General features: G+C 29.4%; 2 protein-coding genes across 2 annotated transcripts in view; one reads left to right on the top strand and one right to left on the bottom strand.

Moving 5' to 3' along the window:
- Positions 1-18,153, bottom strand: part of Lrt (Leucine-rich tendon-specific protein) — a 280,436-nt gene that overhangs the window by 90,889 nt on the left and 171,394 nt on the right. The gene's annotated exons all lie outside the window — the stretch shown is intronic.
- LOC148282073 (lysozyme-like) overlaps positions 1-18,153 on the top strand; it is a 28,548-nt gene that overhangs the window by 1,367 nt on the left and 9,028 nt on the right. The window lies entirely within an intron of this gene.

Genomic DNA, 18,153 nt, shown 5'->3' with positions numbered 1-18,153 from the left:
TAAAAGTAGTTTAAGAGTATAAAAACATGCCAATAGCAGCAGAGAAAAAATAAAAAATTAAGAAGGAATAACAAGTATAGCAAGTAATCTTTAAAATTTGAAAAAGCAATATAAGGAGAAGATTTTAAACCAAGAAAAGTCGATAAAATTTCATTAAAGCGATTTTAGTAGTAATACAAAATTTCAAAAGAGAAATTTGATTTATAATAATAATATTAATGTATGTAATTTGAGTGATATAAGAGAAAAAGGGACCAACCGGAGTTTTATTCAAAAGTTTTCAATACATTATTTTTAAATAATGTGATATTTGCATGTTGGTGTAGTGTTGTTGTCCTGACGAAGAGACGGGTTACGTCTCGAAACCGGTAGACAGATTAGTCGGTGAGTGGTTTTATACAAATTTTATTAACGTAATATTAAAATATTATTTTTAATTAAGGAGATAATTTAAGCAATAAACCTTTTGATAAAAAAAATTCTTTTTTTATTTATTTTTTTGATAACAAGAGGAAAAAAAAACATTATGTTTTAAAAAACAATTAAGTACATTTTCTTTAAACGACATTGTGTAATCTTAATGACAAATTAAAAATACATTTGAATAATAAAAATCACTTTAGGGATATTACCGATGCAACAACGATATTATAAAAATACAGCACATAATTTTTCAGCTATTCCTTTTCCATTCAAACTGCTAGACTTAAGAATGAGCTACCTCTTCATATAAAAAATGCACCTTCTCTAGCCACCTTCAAGAATCGCCTTAAACATTATTATTTATCCCCAGAATCCTGAACTCCCTGAATTTTTACTATTTTTTTAAAAATATATATATTTAACCCTTTTTCTTTCCTTCGGTGCCTCTTTCTCCCTCCTTCCAAACTCATTATCTGATTCTACATTCCTTATCATTTAATATGTATAACATAATGCACTTTAAAAAAAAAGTTATATGTTTTATTTATTTATTTATTTGACACTTTATATACATATACAATAAATATACATATAAGGGCGGGCATATTGCCTTAAGGCAATTTCTTCCTACCTACCCAAACCGTTCAGTTTGAGAAAATTATAAATACATGGACATATTGAATCTTACAATTTTATACAAAAATTAAAAGCAAAGATTAACAAAAATAAATATATAAATAAAAAAAATAACACTATACTATGAAGAGAGGAAAGGGGATGGGAAGGAAAGAAGAGGGATAAAGGAACAATTTAAATATTTAGATAGTGACATTTCAATCTTGACTTAAATGTAAATAAAGAAGGGGCGTCTCTAACATTAGTGGGTAGATTATTCCACAATCGAGCGGCTACTACTGTGAAAGAGGAGGCAAAAAAAAAAGGGTTCTCTCGTTACTAGAACGAAGAGATAGTCCGTGTTGTGAAAGAGGTTGGATGAGCTCTCTCAGATAAACAGGTGAAGTGGGATTATTTAAAATATTGTGAAAAAGTGATAGAATGTGAATGTTTATTCTATGCCTGATACTGAGCCAGTGTAGTTGCGTGCGATACTCGGTTATGTGGTCAAATTTGCGAAGATTTTATGTTCAAGCCTTCTCTCCTAATTAAAAAACAGCTGTTATTTTTTATTTTTATTTATGTATTTTTTTAAATAAACTTGTCGTTTTATAGTACAAAATTTCAACCAACTCTACTAACTAATAACTAATTATTTGTACTTGATGTTTTAAATAAATAAATAATTAATAAAATATAATTTTCATCCAATGATATTTCCTTGGCGGAATACTGTTTCCTTTTCGTATAAATTGTGCTTTAACTTTAAGTTAGATTTTTTATAATTAAATTATAAAAGATTGCTGCTTATTATTGTCTTATATTTTCTCCAAAATTTTATTTTCAGTTACATATTTTTACTTATCCTAAATTGAGTTGCTCATTATCTTTTCCACTTGATGTTACTTTTTAAATGTATTTGTTAATTATTATTTTTTTTATTCAAAACTAAGCGACAGATTTATTACATTGACCACTATGAATTGGTTTATAAAAAGTAATTAATTAATGAGATTTACAAAATATGTTACAAAGTATATTAAAGCAAAAACAGAAACAAATATCGGTAAATTTCATTCGTTGAAAAGTGATTTCATTATTTGTTTTTTGGAGGCTTCATTATTTTTTACTTATTTATTCATATTTTTCTCTTATAAATTATAATTAATTATAAAAATTATGTGACCTCACTGGAGTTACCTGTGCCAAGGACACTTAACAATATACTTTTTTTTTTTAATATTTTTACATTTGAGAATAAACAAAAAAGACTAGCTTAATAAACAGAGATAATCAACAAAATATTCAGACAGTTTCAAACACTACGTATTTATGTTTATAATTATTTAATGTACATCTTTATTATTTATATTACAAAACGCACAACAAAAGAACAAAAATCCGACATCAGCTTGTAGAGCAATTGATTCAATATTGGTTTGGGTGAATGAGACGATCTATTTTACTTCTGCCTAGCTCAACTATTCATTTTTTTATAGCCTTTTTGAACATTTTCTCGTTACTAATTGTTTTAATAGACAGTGGAATAAGGTTACAGATTTAATTGAATAATACTTAAAATCTCTTTGTCTGAAAGTGGTTTTAGTTTGTATTTGATTAAATTGTTTTTTGTGTTGAGAATCAAGTGAATATATTATTTGTATGTGATGTATTGTAGGGGTTATGTCTTTTATTTGAGTAAAAGTAGTTTTTGAATCTGTAAGCGAGTATTGTTTTAGCGTATAATTGCTTTGGTGTCATAAGTTGTGATTTGAGGAATATTTATTAGGTATTTGTTTAAAATAATTTTTTTTACTCTCTTGTATAAACAGTATGTTCGTACTTTTAAAATTATATAATTCAACTTAAAATAGGACTTATAGCCTCATAAAGATACGATATATGATATTATTTATATTTAAATTACGAAATTAATACATAAAAATATAAATAATATTTGTATATATTATTATACAAACACTTACCGACTTTTCATGTATATCGGTTTTGAGACGTACCTGTCTCTTCGTCAGGACACTCTAAACTAAACCAACATGTAAATACTAAAATACACTTTCACTTTTACCATCACCGTGGTATATGTACATTGTATTTACGAAAATATACATAAATAAAGTTAAAGGGGATGTAAACACCACCGTGTCTGAACACTCACTTAAAAAAATAGGTCGATAATATTTACAGTATGTTGTGGATTTGGTAGGAGGTTGAAATTTACCGGATTGGTTATTTCCGTTAGTTTAAAACGTGGACTAAGGTATTTGATTAATTATTAGTGTAATTTTATTTTCTAAAGCTTTCTTAATGAGAAACACCTCCGCGTTATTGATTTTTTACATTTTGAAGAGAACGTCTCGAAACCGGTAGACATAAAGAGTTGGTAAGTGGTTTTATACTAACGTTTATTAACATTAGTTAACATTTTTAAACACAAAGTAAATGTTTATATTAATTGCAACAGAGAGGGAAAACATTATTGAGAAGGGAATATAGAAGTCTGGGCATATACAGGGTTTATGACCTGTCATTGACTGGTTTTAGTGGCCACTTTACACTCAGTGTAACATTCACCATTCTGTCCATGTTTAAACATCCACATTTCCTCATCTCTTCCACCTGTTGACTTTTGTGAAGTTAAGGAGCTGAAACCTTTATTATGTGGGTGAGATTCATCCGGCTGAACTAAATCACCTACTAGGCAATGCCTGAAAACAATTTCCTAATTTTCATAAAGGTTTCAGCTCCTTTACTTCACAAAAGCCAACAGATGGAAGAGTTGAGGAAATGAGGATGTTTAAACATGGACAGAATGGTGAATGTTACACCGTGTGTAAAGTGGCCACTTAAACCAGCCAATGACAGATCGTAAGCCCTAGACTTTAATATTCCCTTCTCAATAATGTTTTCCCTCTCTGTTGCAATTAATATAATCATTTACTTTGTGTTTAAAAATGTTAACTAATGTTAATAAACGTTAGTATAAAACCACTTACCAACTCTTTATGTTTACCGGTTTCGAGACGTTCTCTTCAAAATGTAAAAAATCAATAACGCGGAGGTGTTTCTCATTAAGAAAGCTGTAGAAAATAAAATTCCACTAATAATTAATTAAATACCTTAGTCCACGTATTAAACTAACGGAAATAACCAATACGGTAAATTTCAACCTCCTACCAAATCCACAACATATTGTAAATATTATCAACCTATGTTTTTAAGTGCATGTTCAGACACGGTGGTGTTTACATCCCCTTTAACTTTATTTATGTATATTTTCGTAAATACTATGTACATATACCACGGCGATGGTAAAAGTGAAAGTGTATTCTAGTATTTGCATGTTGGTTTAGTTAAGAGTGTCCTGACGAAGAAACAGGTACGTCTCAAAACCGATATACATGAAAAGTCGGTAAGTCTTTGCATAATAATATTTACGAATAATATTTATATTTTTATCTATATTCCCTTCTCAATAATGTTTTCCCTTTCTGTCGCAATTAATATAAATATAAATGACTCCCTAGGGAGGAAATTCAGCCAGTCTGCAAGCATTTAGACAAACTCAAATATTGTTTGACAAAGTAAATGCTTTGAATGTAAAAAATACGTAAAAATATATTTGACAAAATCGAAGAATTTATTTAAAGTGGTCGTTTTCATTATAATTCTATGACGTAAAACGATTTCAGGAAAAATGTAAATGGCAAACAGAGAGATGAGAATTGAATTGAATAAACACTTCATTTGCATAAAAAAATAAAACAATAAACGTCAATCATGTTTTTGCTTTGTTTATACAGCTCTTAAATTGTTCTGAATGGGTACGTTTATTTAACAGGTACACTTAAAAAACTTATTTTATTTAATAATTAAATAAATGTTAATGGAAGTTATATAACATGACCAAAAGATTTTTTTTTTAAATTTTATTTATAAATTTTTTTACCCAAATATTTCAATTTTCGAGCCATTTCAAATGGGTTGTAAATAACTTGACATGTCGAGCACTCTATTTCATGTGCAAGCAGTTCGTACGATGCCCAGGACTCTCCACTTATACGTGGGCTCGTGTGTATAACTTGAATTTTCCACTTATTGATCCCTTTATTGTAATTAATTAACATTTAAAATGTGCGATTTAAAACACACATTTTTCTCTTATACTAAATAGTTTCTCCATTTCATATTAATGAAATCTTATTTCATATCTGATTTTTCATGTTTTATATATTTTTGATACTTGTGCTAATATGTGCTAATATTAATAAAAAACACACACCTCCACCCTCTCACACACTTACACAAACACACTAACCGTCACAACTAAATTATAAAACATATTTTACAGACGCAAAGAAATTTATGTAAGTGTAAATTTCATGTATTTCTATAAATATCTATCATTGGTTTCGTTCTCTCTCTGTATATTTTATTTATTATATTTTTTCACGTTAATTACCGATGATATCCTCAATAAATAAAATAAAATAAAAAATAAACAAAGAATTGGAAAATCGGAATCAGGTGAGGATATATTTGGGTTCGAACCTCGGATCTCTAATCCGCGAGTCTGCAACACTAGCCTAAGGACCATAACCCGGTTATAACATAATTATAATAATTAATCGTAGACAAATTTTGTAATATCGAGTAATTCTGATTATCTCTATGTAAAAAAAGAAGATCAAAATATCAGTTTCCTATGCACATTTGATGCGAAATGAGAATTATGAAATTTTTTTAAATAAAGATAAATATTTATTTATTTATAACATCATTATGAATTTACGTTGACAGTGTATATAAGACTCTATCATGTTTTAAGACAGACAATTATGTCATTTTACTAGCCAAATACACAAAATAATAAATAAATAAATAAATGAAATGTTTAAATTTGTTTCAACAGAGAGGGAAAAACATTTTTGAGAAGTAGATATGGAAGTATTGGCATTAACAGGGTTTATGACCTGTCATTGGCTGGTTTAAGTGGCCATTTCACACACTGTGTAACATTCACCATTCTGTCTATGTTTTTACATCCACATTTTCTTAACTCATCCATCTGTTGACTTTTGTAAAATAAAGAATGAACCAATTCACCTACTAGACAACTGGTTAAGCCGTATGAATCTCACCCACATGATAAAGGTTTCAGCTCTTTTACTTCACAAAAGTCGTCAGATAAAAGAGATCAGGAAATTTGGATGTTTAAACATGGACAGAATGGTGAATGTTACACCGTGTGTAAAGTAGCCACTTAAACCAGCCAATGACAGGTCATAGGCCCTGTAAATGCCTAGACTTCAATATCCCCTTCTCAATAATGTTTTCCCTCTCAGTTGCAATTACAGGAAATGTGGATATTAAAACATAGGCGAAGTAATTAATGTAAATTAAGATCTAAATAACTTCATAGGGAGGAAATACAGTCGGTCTGCAAACATTTGGACATACTTAAAACATTGTTAAATAAAATGACTATAATACAGAAATAAATTCCAATTTAATAAAACGATGAAGCGAAAATACATCTTAAGATAGACTCTAACTAACAGTCTGCAAACATTTGGACATACTTAAAACATTGTTAAATGAAATGACTATAATACAGAAATAAATTCCAATTTAATAAAACGATGAAGCGAAAATACATCTTAAGATAGACTCTATGGATAATAGACGACATATCATCATGAAAATTCTTTTTCTGCACCTAATGGTGCATAGGGCACTGCATTAGTACACCAATCGCAGCGTTCCTTGATTATTTTTATTACATGAAGGTAAGATAATAAGTCTTTTGCTTCAGGTACCAGTCCAGGGACTATGGAATATTCTGGTGTGAAAATACCCTTTTCAATAAATATTTCATATCATCCATGTCGGGAATCGAGCTCGAGACCTCTCGCATGGTAGGCAAACTCGATGACCATTACACCGCGAGGCCGGCAAAAATACAACAGACAATAGATTGCTGACTTAATGTTTTTATTATAGCTTTTAAATGGCATTACTGACTGCCCTGATACGCTTAGTTAAATTAATTGACATTTACCCTTTAAACGTAGGTATCTGTCGCACCAAATTATTTTTTTGTGACGTAAATCTTTATGCAGAAAAAAATTCATGTATACATAGAATTTGCAATTTGTTTAATAATATTATTGGAGCCAATGCGAGTGATATATTCAACTTGAATAATAATATATTCAAAGGGGAAATCAGCGACAGCATGCAGGCATTGTCGTCGCGGGTGAGTAATGATGGGTAAATACAGTAATATTTTTTTATTTTTTTTCATTTTAAATTTACAAAGGTAAAATATTCACAACCATTGTATTTTTTGTTTTCCAAATTCTATTCTTGTAGAATGTAACTTAACTTATGACACATAACGTTTATTGTTAATTATAAGTTTAAAATCGTTTTTAGTTGAGTATAAAGTATTTTAATATTTTATTTTTATCTTATTTTATTTTATTCAGAAAACATCCATTTTGAAAAAAAAATGTTGTACTATCGGATGCTGTAAGAACAATTCTGTTCTGCAAAAAACAGCAAGACCGCTTTTATATTTAAAAAACTATATTAATCACCTTCTGAAAATAGTGTCACAAAAACAACATTTTTCAATTCGCAGAAAACACCCACAGCCCTAGAAAAATCTTATGGTACTTTAAAAATCATTAAAACTGGTCAAAAACATAAATAAATTCTTGTTTGTAGTATAAAAAAAATTAAATTTATTCATTGTTTATGTTTATCATTTGTCAAAGTCAAAAACATTTCAACTTTTTTGTGGATTTAATTATTCACTCTTTTCACCAAAATGCTATTATCTCAGCTACACTTTTCTATGGCTGGCTGCTTTCTGAAAAACTACGTTCAATTGTCTCATACACTATTAACGTCTTACTCTTGATACTACGAATATATTTCGGAGCGAGAAAGACAATTTCACGCAAAGTTGCTAGTACCAATGCCAAATAGTAGCCCTCCAAATTTCATCAGTTGTGGTTCTTTCGTTCGCGTTGCGAGCATGAGCTGATGGATTTTTTCATATTTTTAGCAATTTGATTTTTAAAATTCTTACTTTTGTTTTCAACTATAAATAATTTCAGGAATTGCCTCAAAATATTCCATTTTTTCATTATTTTTTTTTCCATTTTTGTATGTGTAACGACTACACAGCACCGTGAGGCGTGGATGCTTTTGGCACAGTAAGGGAAGGGTTAGGTTCTTGGACTAGCATCCCTCGCACAAACCCTTACCCCTCTCCTACCCAACCACTTCAATTGTCCGCGTCCAGTGCGTGTCGTTTTGTCGGTTAAATACTTTTTAATTTCTTGTTTTTAAATTCTTAAAGCTGCTTTGGACTTCGGAACACCGAGCTGAACATTATTCTGAGTGAACTGGGATTCTCTATAGTTCTAGATATAGTTATGTTCTTGTTCGGAAAATAAAATCCAACATCTTTAGGGAAAGGTTACATGCTCTTTCGATGTGATCATGAAAAGTCATTTTGATATTTATTAAGATATTTCATGTAAACTCGTACAAATACATAATATCAGTGTGGTTTTCCTTAAATCGGGGGGTTTTGCAACGCGATTTACCAATGTAATCGAACCTCCTATCTATTCTGATGTTGAAAAAAAACATTAACTGCAAACGACTGATTGCTTTATTTACAAGTATAATGACTAATTTTATGCATGTCAATAGCGTCGATTATGTAGTATAGTATAATTAATAACTAGTCGACACGCAAAAAACTACATAATATATTCTAGGAAGACGTTCATACATTTTATATAAAACCAGTATTTTATTTTTTACGACTATTTTAAGGATTATTAATGTATGAACAATATTTTGAATTTGTCCTAATTTTTGTAGACCACGACTGGAATTAACTCCCTGGGGAGCTGTTAATATGAACATTTTACAACAAAGATGAAGAACATTTTAGAGAAGGTAATATAGAAATCTAGGCATCTACAAATCTGTCATTGGCTGGTTTAAGTGGCCACTTTACACACTGTATAACATTTACCCTTCTGCCTATATTTCAACATTTATTTTCACGAAAAAGTATAGAAATCTAAAAAAAAAAAATTTTTCAGGAACGCCTGAATTTTTTCACCCACATACTAGGCAACGGCCTAGTATGTGGGTGAAAAAATTCAATTCGATAAATATCACCAGCATAATTAAAGGTTTCAGCTCTCCAACTTCACAAACATTAACAGATGAAAGGGTTGAAGGAATAAAGCTGTTTAAATAGGGGTATAATGGTGAATGTAAGACAGTGTGTAAAGTGACCACTTAAACCAGCAAATGACAGGTCATAAGCCCTGTAGATGCCAAGACTTATATTTTACCTTCTCTAAAACGTTTTTTATCTATGTCCATTTTAATTTATGTTTATTTTTGTTTTTGTCTCACCGAGAACAATAAATATATAAATATTGCAAAGATACGCAAATTGTTTAGTTTTTACTGTGTATTTGAAAAAAATTACAAATTTATTAAAACGATCATAAATTACTTTAAATTCTAAATATAACATGAAGTGAATTAATGTTAATCGTAATACATTTTTGATTGTTTTTTTATTTGTATAATCACAGGCAAACGTAATATCTACCTTGTACACCATGAGACCAACTAATCTTCACCCGATTTTTATTCGTAGGCTTATTACCTGAGAGTAGAAAAGCCGCTGAATAATTTTTGAATATTTATAATATGTGTGAACCCATCCTATTTTTACCGTGCCGTGTGGTTTTTGACGATGCGTGTGAAATGGGCCATACTGTTTTATACTTAGAGCTCAGGGATTCACAACAATAATATTTTTAAAACCCTATCTAAATTATTTCTAAATTGGGTCTAAAGAATAAATAAAAAGGTTTTTTTTTTCGAATATACGAATTTATTTTTATATATATAATTCGTTTGTGCGTGTGATGTCAATGAACTTCTCCTAAACGGTTCAACTGATTTACGTGCGGTTTTCAGTGAAATGCAGATCTTTGCGCTGTACGTGTTCGTAGATATTAAAATTTTTAATCGAATCTGTGAAAAAAAATTGGGAGCATAAATATATTTTTCATCTACATACCAGGGTTGTATTCGGCGAGATGCATATACAAAAAAATGGAGGGATATTGTTTTTTGTATTTAAAAAAATTTGTTTTTTAATGTTTATAAACAACATATTTGCTCTTTATGTATCCCAATCAGATTCTCTCTTTACATTCCTTGTAGTTTCTTTTCATTTATTTCATTTAACTAGATTTTTGGTAACAATCAAATAATATTAACTGACAGTAAATACATTTAAAAAAATTGCATTCATGAATAAAGTGCTCCCCTGTTGGTGAAAAGAGACAAGTTTGACATTTGCAATAAGATTCTATATTTGAAAATTAATTATTTTATGTTTTAGAATTCAACCTAGGTTTCTATTTAAATTGAAATATTTGAACGTCAATAATTTTTATTTTTGGAATTCAATCATAAACAAGTACCTAGGTACCTACTTGAATCAATGAAAAGTCGTTTTCCAAGGTGCAGGCGAGCCAACGTTCAGGTAGGACAACGTCTGTCGGGTCTGCTTGTTTATTAGTTACTTATTCCTCTACAAAATTTAGAATCGACTAGAATAAAACTTAAATGTGTATGGTAGTTTGTTTTAAATGTCTCGTTTTCCAACAAGAATCAGCTACTATTCAAGCGAATAAACTACTTATCTTTTTACGCATGCATTAAAATTTCTATTTGTGATGTACATATTTAAATTCTATCGAATAGAATTGAATTGCATTGAACTCATGAATAAAACACAAAGAGAATATACGCAGTATTTTAACTCATTCCATAGTTTAATCCTTGGCTCTCGTGAATGCATATTAGCAGGGTTCTTTACTATGCAGAAATTCAACCGAACGATTAACATTACGAAAAGATTTGATTATAACAACTCGAATTATTCTTCATAAAAAGAAACAAACGGATGAAGAAGAAATTTGTTTTTTTTCAGGCGTAACTAATTATTGGCAAATAATTTTGTGGTATCTGACCTCCATGAAGTTGAATGTTTAAGCGTTTTTCTTTTACACAAAAAATAAGGTAACTTAATTATAGACAACTCTGTAATTAATGTAATAAAGCGTATTATGTTAGATTTTATTTTAGTGAGTCTCATTTTCTTAGATTGATATTTTTACTGTTACTGAATTGTTTTAATTCAATTTAAGTTGGTAATTGTGTAAATCAATTGTTTACTTACACACAGTAAAAATTGAGTTGCACACTTGAAAAACATTTGTTTATGTGTATTTGTATGAGAGTAAGTGTAGATGTGTGTTTTATGTGTATTGGTGTACGAGTAAGTGTTCAGGAGTGTGCATCATTATATAGTAAGTGGGATCGTATCGCAGCCAGAAATAATTAATCTTAATTTATTTTTAAGTAAATTAAGAAGTATGTAAAATATATCAATAGATGAAAAAAAAAACATTATTGTTAGAGCAAGAACGGTAGAGGAAAGAGTGTTGTGCATAGTTAGTGCTACAGACTGGCAGATGGAAAAAATACTTATTTCTTATTTTTTTTATATCTCTAATTGTATAAGATGTAACTGCAACTTTTTTGTAGATTTTTTTGTTTATTAAGTAATCAACTCTTTGTCGTCAAAGCTTGTTGAACATTTAATGTAACCATAAACAAATAAAATGGATACGGTTTTTTTTATCATTTCAAAATACCATAAATGTACAATAGATTATTGTAATTCCATGAATTGGCAAACTTATTCTGGGGCAGTTACAATTAATAAGATTATTAGATATAAAGATTTATTGTTAAACACAATTAAAACAAAAATGGAAACTCTCGGAGTCTTTCTTAAAAACAAATTAAAATATATTATTCAACATTAGCTTACAGAAGTCAAGGGTTATCGAGAAACAGTTTTAGGAAATGATTTTAAAATGAAATGTGATTATTAATTATATTAAAATTGAACTTGAAAAATGTGTTTATAAATAAATTATTTCGATAATATGATTTGATAGGGACGTGGAAAGAAAAGGAAGAAAGAATATTTTTAAAAAGAGATAAGAAATGTGTCTTCAAAGGTGATTTATGTCAAATTTTCTTGGACACATTTTTTTTTTAAGAAAATATTTGCGTTCTTATGATTAAATCAAATGTTTTATTATTGGATGGCCATTTTTATAAAATTTTAAATACTATTATACAATGGAAATCAAGTTATGAAAGAGTAGGGTTCGAGTTTTGGACTTCTTAACCAACTGCACCATGGCGCCAATGATTTTACATCTGGATTTAAAGATAATTGTATGGGACACTAAGGAACGTTTACGTATTTGCGTTTGTTTTTGCCTCCTTACAAATTATTTTCGAACGAAAACTCCGATTCATTTGCATGCTTGTTCCTTAAATCATGTTATTCGTAATACGAGTACAGGAATTATATTGCATTTTCCTTTGAACGTATCACGATTGAAATTTTAATAATAATTTAGCGATAATTTCTCTCGTTAAATGATACAAATAACCCAATAATTAGTCTTAGCACCGCAAGCAGACTTCTCTGGATTCGCGTTAGGCGATAAGTACAAATACTGATTTAATAATACTGTTATCTTTTGTTTGCCTCGTTCGCGTCGAGCGTGGCGTAACAATTGGCACGTTGAGTCTTGCTCATTTTATTCGAGAATTACCAATTACTATGCATCTTATAATGCTTTAAACCGTATCCAAGGAAACGTCAATTTAGTATGCAATGATATTTATTTATTTAATTTATTTATTTATTTATTTTATTTATTTATTTTATTTATTTATTCACACTCTTTATCAAAATACAATTCCATGTTCACTTTGCCCAGCTAACAAGGGTACATACCCCGTTCCAAGCTAGGCAATTACATTTTAATATATTATAATAGTTAACAAATTAATATAGAGCACAGACAAACAAAATATAAACTTATTCGGATACACATTTTGATTCATATACATACAGACATACACATATATACACACATATATATAAATATACACACATATACACATGTACATACACACACATGTACATACACCCATGCGCATACACATACATACATTCATAAAAACATAGACAATTTATTTATGCGAAACTTCATGGTTGTCATCTATAAATATATATTTTTTAAATCATTCCATATTTTTTATATTTTATTTTTGACATCCAGTAAGGTTCTCCAATCCGTGGCATGCATCAACTTTTCTGACTCCCTACGACCAATGTCATGAAAGAGCGAGGTCAACACCTTCCGTAACTTGACAACACTCCCGTCTTTCCACGATTCTGGCAAAAGGTTATGGACCTTTTTGCCTACGTTATAGTGTTGTCTTGATGCCAGAACAGTGTTGACCCCTTCATTTAGTATCAGATCCCTTTTAGAGTATCTTGTATTATGGTTGTGGTTGACGCTTGGGTAAATGTCTCTCTTTATGTGTGTAACCACAGTTGATTGATCAGTTATTTTTGTTTTAAATTGTATTTCTCGTATTTTTTCAATATTATTTTGATACAAGTGAAACAGATATACAGCGTATCACAAACAACTGTATAGTATGATCTACAAAACAAAAGCCGATTGATACGTCGTAATCATCGAACAACAACGGATGTGCGAAAAATGCGACATATACAAGGTGTTATTTAAGCCCTGTTACATCCGAAACCACGGTGATCAGTAAAGGCAAGAAGGCATATTGGCATATTTGATAAAATATTTCAAAATCATGCAAAAATCACTACTCTAGTGCCACAATATATGGAGAGGTGAATGCGTGTTAATGTAGAAAAGTCAGACCGCGTTTTACCCTGAGCCTTCTAAAATTATGACTCTCAACTCATGCCTAAAGCAATTTTAGTTATTCTTTTATCGCCTACCGTGTTTTGATGTGAGCTTGACATTTAATTGGAAAGCAAAATCAATTACATAAATGACAAAATACATCGTTTTAACTTTACATATTTCATGACATTACATATTTTATTTGTACAAAAGATGGCTCCCTTAATCTTTAAGACGCGAAATTTTCTTTTTTCAGGGAGAAGCGTCAGCCTTAAGGTTGGAAACTGGTGTATTATATAGAATCCACAGACCATAATATTTTCAGTGGATTTTAATATGTATATTTACAATAATGATAATTAGCAAATGGTAGAAGTTATGATGCTAATAGCCCATTAAATGTATTCATAATATTGTAGCATGTTATGTTGTAAAATATACCAATACATACTACGATGTACAAAATATATTGGCACATGTTGCTCGAGAATATATTCTTAAGCTTCTCCTTTTTACTAAATTGATTGCCTAAATAGGTGCTCTCCTGTGGCCCTTTTTAATGAAACTCTTAAATAACTCTTTCAATAACTCTCGAGTACGTTGCAAAGTGAAACATTAATTTACTAAGTACCTACGTAGAAATAAACACACGATTCAAAGTCAGCACAAGCTTAAAATAATATGACAAAGTTGCTGTAAAGTTTCAGCATTTTCAAACAAATGTTTGAATTAAATTCTCGCGGCTCAAAAGCCAAATGAATAAATAAACGGATTCAAAAAAGATTTTTTTTCTGTTTGTGCTTATTTCCCATGTGGTGTAAAAATAATTTAAGATAATTTGTAAAGCGGGTCTATAACAAATATTTTTATACTGTTTTATATAATGCCTTAAGAATAATGATGTACGCGAGGAATGCGATTTGCTGAAATGGTTAATAAATGCAATGTGATCGTTTTTTAATGGAATGAAAGTATGACTCAATGTGATCTTAAACCAAGAAAAAGTACCCGAGAAGTATGTTAACTAGGAATGGAAATACAGAAAACTGAATTGAAAGGGGGGTGAATTCCCGGAACAGGGTGGGTGCGCTAAAAACTAATAACTCCAACAGCATCAGCACAATTTGTTTTACCTTCCGGCTTCCCGAACAACCTGACTCTGGTCATGCCAATCAGAAGAGCGGTCAGGCAGCTGAACATGATCACTTTAAGGATCGACATCTTTCACATCAGTGAAACTGTTTTAATGAAACAAATTGAAAATATTTTAAGGTACTTTTTTACGAGTATTATGCCTTTGTAATATTGAGCCATCTCAAGAGTTCTTGGCCTCAATGTTGTCCCAATTTAAGGCCCTAAATATTTTGTTTTATTTTAGTACACTAACTTTTAATTTTTATTTTAATTAAAAAAACAAAATTAACCCTTAGAATTCCGTTTATTTTAGACTCGCTGTTTTGGCTAGCTCTTAATATTTTTTTGCGTAAGGATAGAAAAGAGTATCGTTTAACAAAAAAACCAAAGACAATTTATTTACCAACGTATTTTATTGACAAAAAAACCCGAATCAAGAATGATTACCGATTTTTTTCTCCTTGTATTTTTTACCGCAGAATCCTGGGTGCGGACCAGATTTCCATGAACAAGTTTCGCAAAACCACGATGTTTCTTTACTCCATCCCTTGTTTATAGTTACTGCGTACTGCACAGTTCTTGAATCCACATTTCTCTCTTATAGTTAGGAAGTGTTATTTTCCATCTTGTTTCGTCGTCAAAAAGATTGCCCGACGGGCCGCTTATTTTTCACACGAATGATATGGAACGACTGTTGTAAAAAATCACATATTACAACAGACATGCAAAACATTACAACAAACATACGACCAGTCATTTCAATTTTATTCATTCATATATATGTACATTACAAAATAAAATATCTTAATTCATACATATAGAAATAATAAAAAAAAATAGGTAAAATTAGGTATATATAAAAAAAAACACATAAGTATACATAATATCCAGAGAATAATATGTTAAAAAAGTAAGAGAATCCTTTAACGAAAAACTCCCTCAGAGACGTGAAAAATGTCCCAAAGTGATATTGTTCAACATAGAGATAGCCCTTCCAACAGGTATAACCATTGGCAGGTTGGGTTATTAGCCGGTTTAAGTGTTCTTCATGTCTGTTGTAATATGTTAATGTTAACAGCTACCTAGGAGGTTGAATCTAGTCCTTGTCGACAAAAATTTGGATAAACTCAAAACATGTTGGTAAAACAGTTAATCATTTTGTTCCGTATTTTTAAATAAAAATTTGTTTTATTTTTATTTTATTTAAAGAAAGAGTATTTTTTTTCCATTAAATAATAATAATAGTATTCAAGACAATAAAATACAAAAAACTTGATTTATTGGCCCCATACGCAGCATTATATTAAGAAAACATTTATAGAATAAAATAGCATAGAATTTATTAAACGAGTACCTTGATAAAGAAGCTTGTTTAGCTTTGAAAGCGGTCAAAAAAAATAAATGAAATAAGTTGTTTTTATTTATTTAATTATAATGAATAACCATAAGGTGAGAACTTTAAATATAAAATTTATAATAATTATATTATTTTACATCAACAAATAAGATTTTTATTGCGTTTTTTTTACAATTTTCTCGGGAAGGTGACTCTCGCGAGTAGTGTATTTTTATATCGGGAGGGTAGTTCCCGTTAATATATTTTATTTAAAAATCATATCTTTATTTTAACAGGTATAACAGATTTTAAAAAAATTAACCTATTTTTTTTAGATATATGTAAATTTAAATTCGTTTATTTTTTATCTTGTCTTGGTAGCATTTTTTGTTTTCCTACTTTTTTATTTTATTTATAACCATTTTATCTGCTTTTGTTGAGTATTTTTTAAATACGAGTACTATTTTTTTATTTTCAAAACATCATAAATTTGTTATTTATTTTATATGTATACAATCTTATGTCTGTACTCTTTTATTTAAATCTTAATTAAAACTAATATCTGAACACCCATGACAAACTATTATTTAATAGTTTATAGAGACAAATATGTTTCAATACTTCATGTTTTTTTATAATGTGTAAATATTGTTATGACATGTGTATTTTATTGAATTAAAGACACTAAAACAATTATAAAAAATAAATTATTTATTAAGTTATTTTTACACATTACAAAATGTTATTAAATACCACATAACCAAACCGCTGATAGTGGTTTTATAATCTGAAAATGATAAAATGATTTCAAATTGAAATTAATAAATTACGCATTGTGGTTAGAACCAAAAATAAATTTCGAATTACGTGATGCATTATACTTTTACGAAGGAAAAAATATCTGTCATTAAATTGGATAAATATGTAAAAATATTTTCTTTAACTAATCTAAATATTGTTGCATTATTTATAAATTGCATTCAATTTAATTACTGAAATGTTTACATATATTTATTAAAAAGTACCATAGGTACATCATTTATATTTTTTCTGTGACCAGATGGATAAAAATTAGGTTCTGTGTGTGAAATAGGACCAGAAATTTGGACGAGTATTTCCAACTTGTGGTTTAGTAGTTGACGAGTTTCCCTGACATTCTTGAGGTCCTGGGTTCGATTACTGGCAAGGTGGACGTAAAAAAATGATTTCAATGGTTTTTCAAATTGCAGAATTCCATTGTTTCTGGTTTGGCACCTGAAGCGTCAAACTAATCGTACACTTCCATTTATTTATCGGGCCAACTACCGCTCTCACCCTTTAATGGGCATCTTCAAACTGGTAAATATTAAACGATATAAGAATCACGAATATGAAACTAAATATTATCTTAAGCAAAGGTACATTTTGAAAATAAGTCGAAAGAGATCCAATATAATACATATTATTGATTGATATATTATATCAATGAAACATATTTCGACAAGGTTATTGAAATCATCTATTGGCGGTGTACTGTAAGGGAGGATTGTGCTCTATAAAAATATGTATTACTCGCACATAAGATAATATTTAGTCTTATATAAATTATCCCTACACTGTATAATACTTACCAGTCTGAAAATGCCCATTAGAGGGTGAAAACGATAATTGGTAAAATAAATAAATGAAAGCGAACCAAGTATTTTAAATTAACATATTACAACAGCGACGAAGAACATTTGCGAGAAGGTAATATAGAAG

Source organism: Micrasema longulum, unplaced genomic scaffold, assembly GCF_059751315.1.
Source record: "Micrasema longulum isolate JH-2025_06_02 unplaced genomic scaffold, ASM5975131v1 h1tg000379l, whole genome shotgun sequence".
NCBI classification, from domain to species: Eukaryota; Metazoa; Arthropoda; class Insecta; order Trichoptera; family Brachycentridae; genus Micrasema; species Micrasema longulum.
Note: the sequence above shows the minus strand (reverse complement) of the source record. Positions and strands in the feature narration are given on the sequence as shown.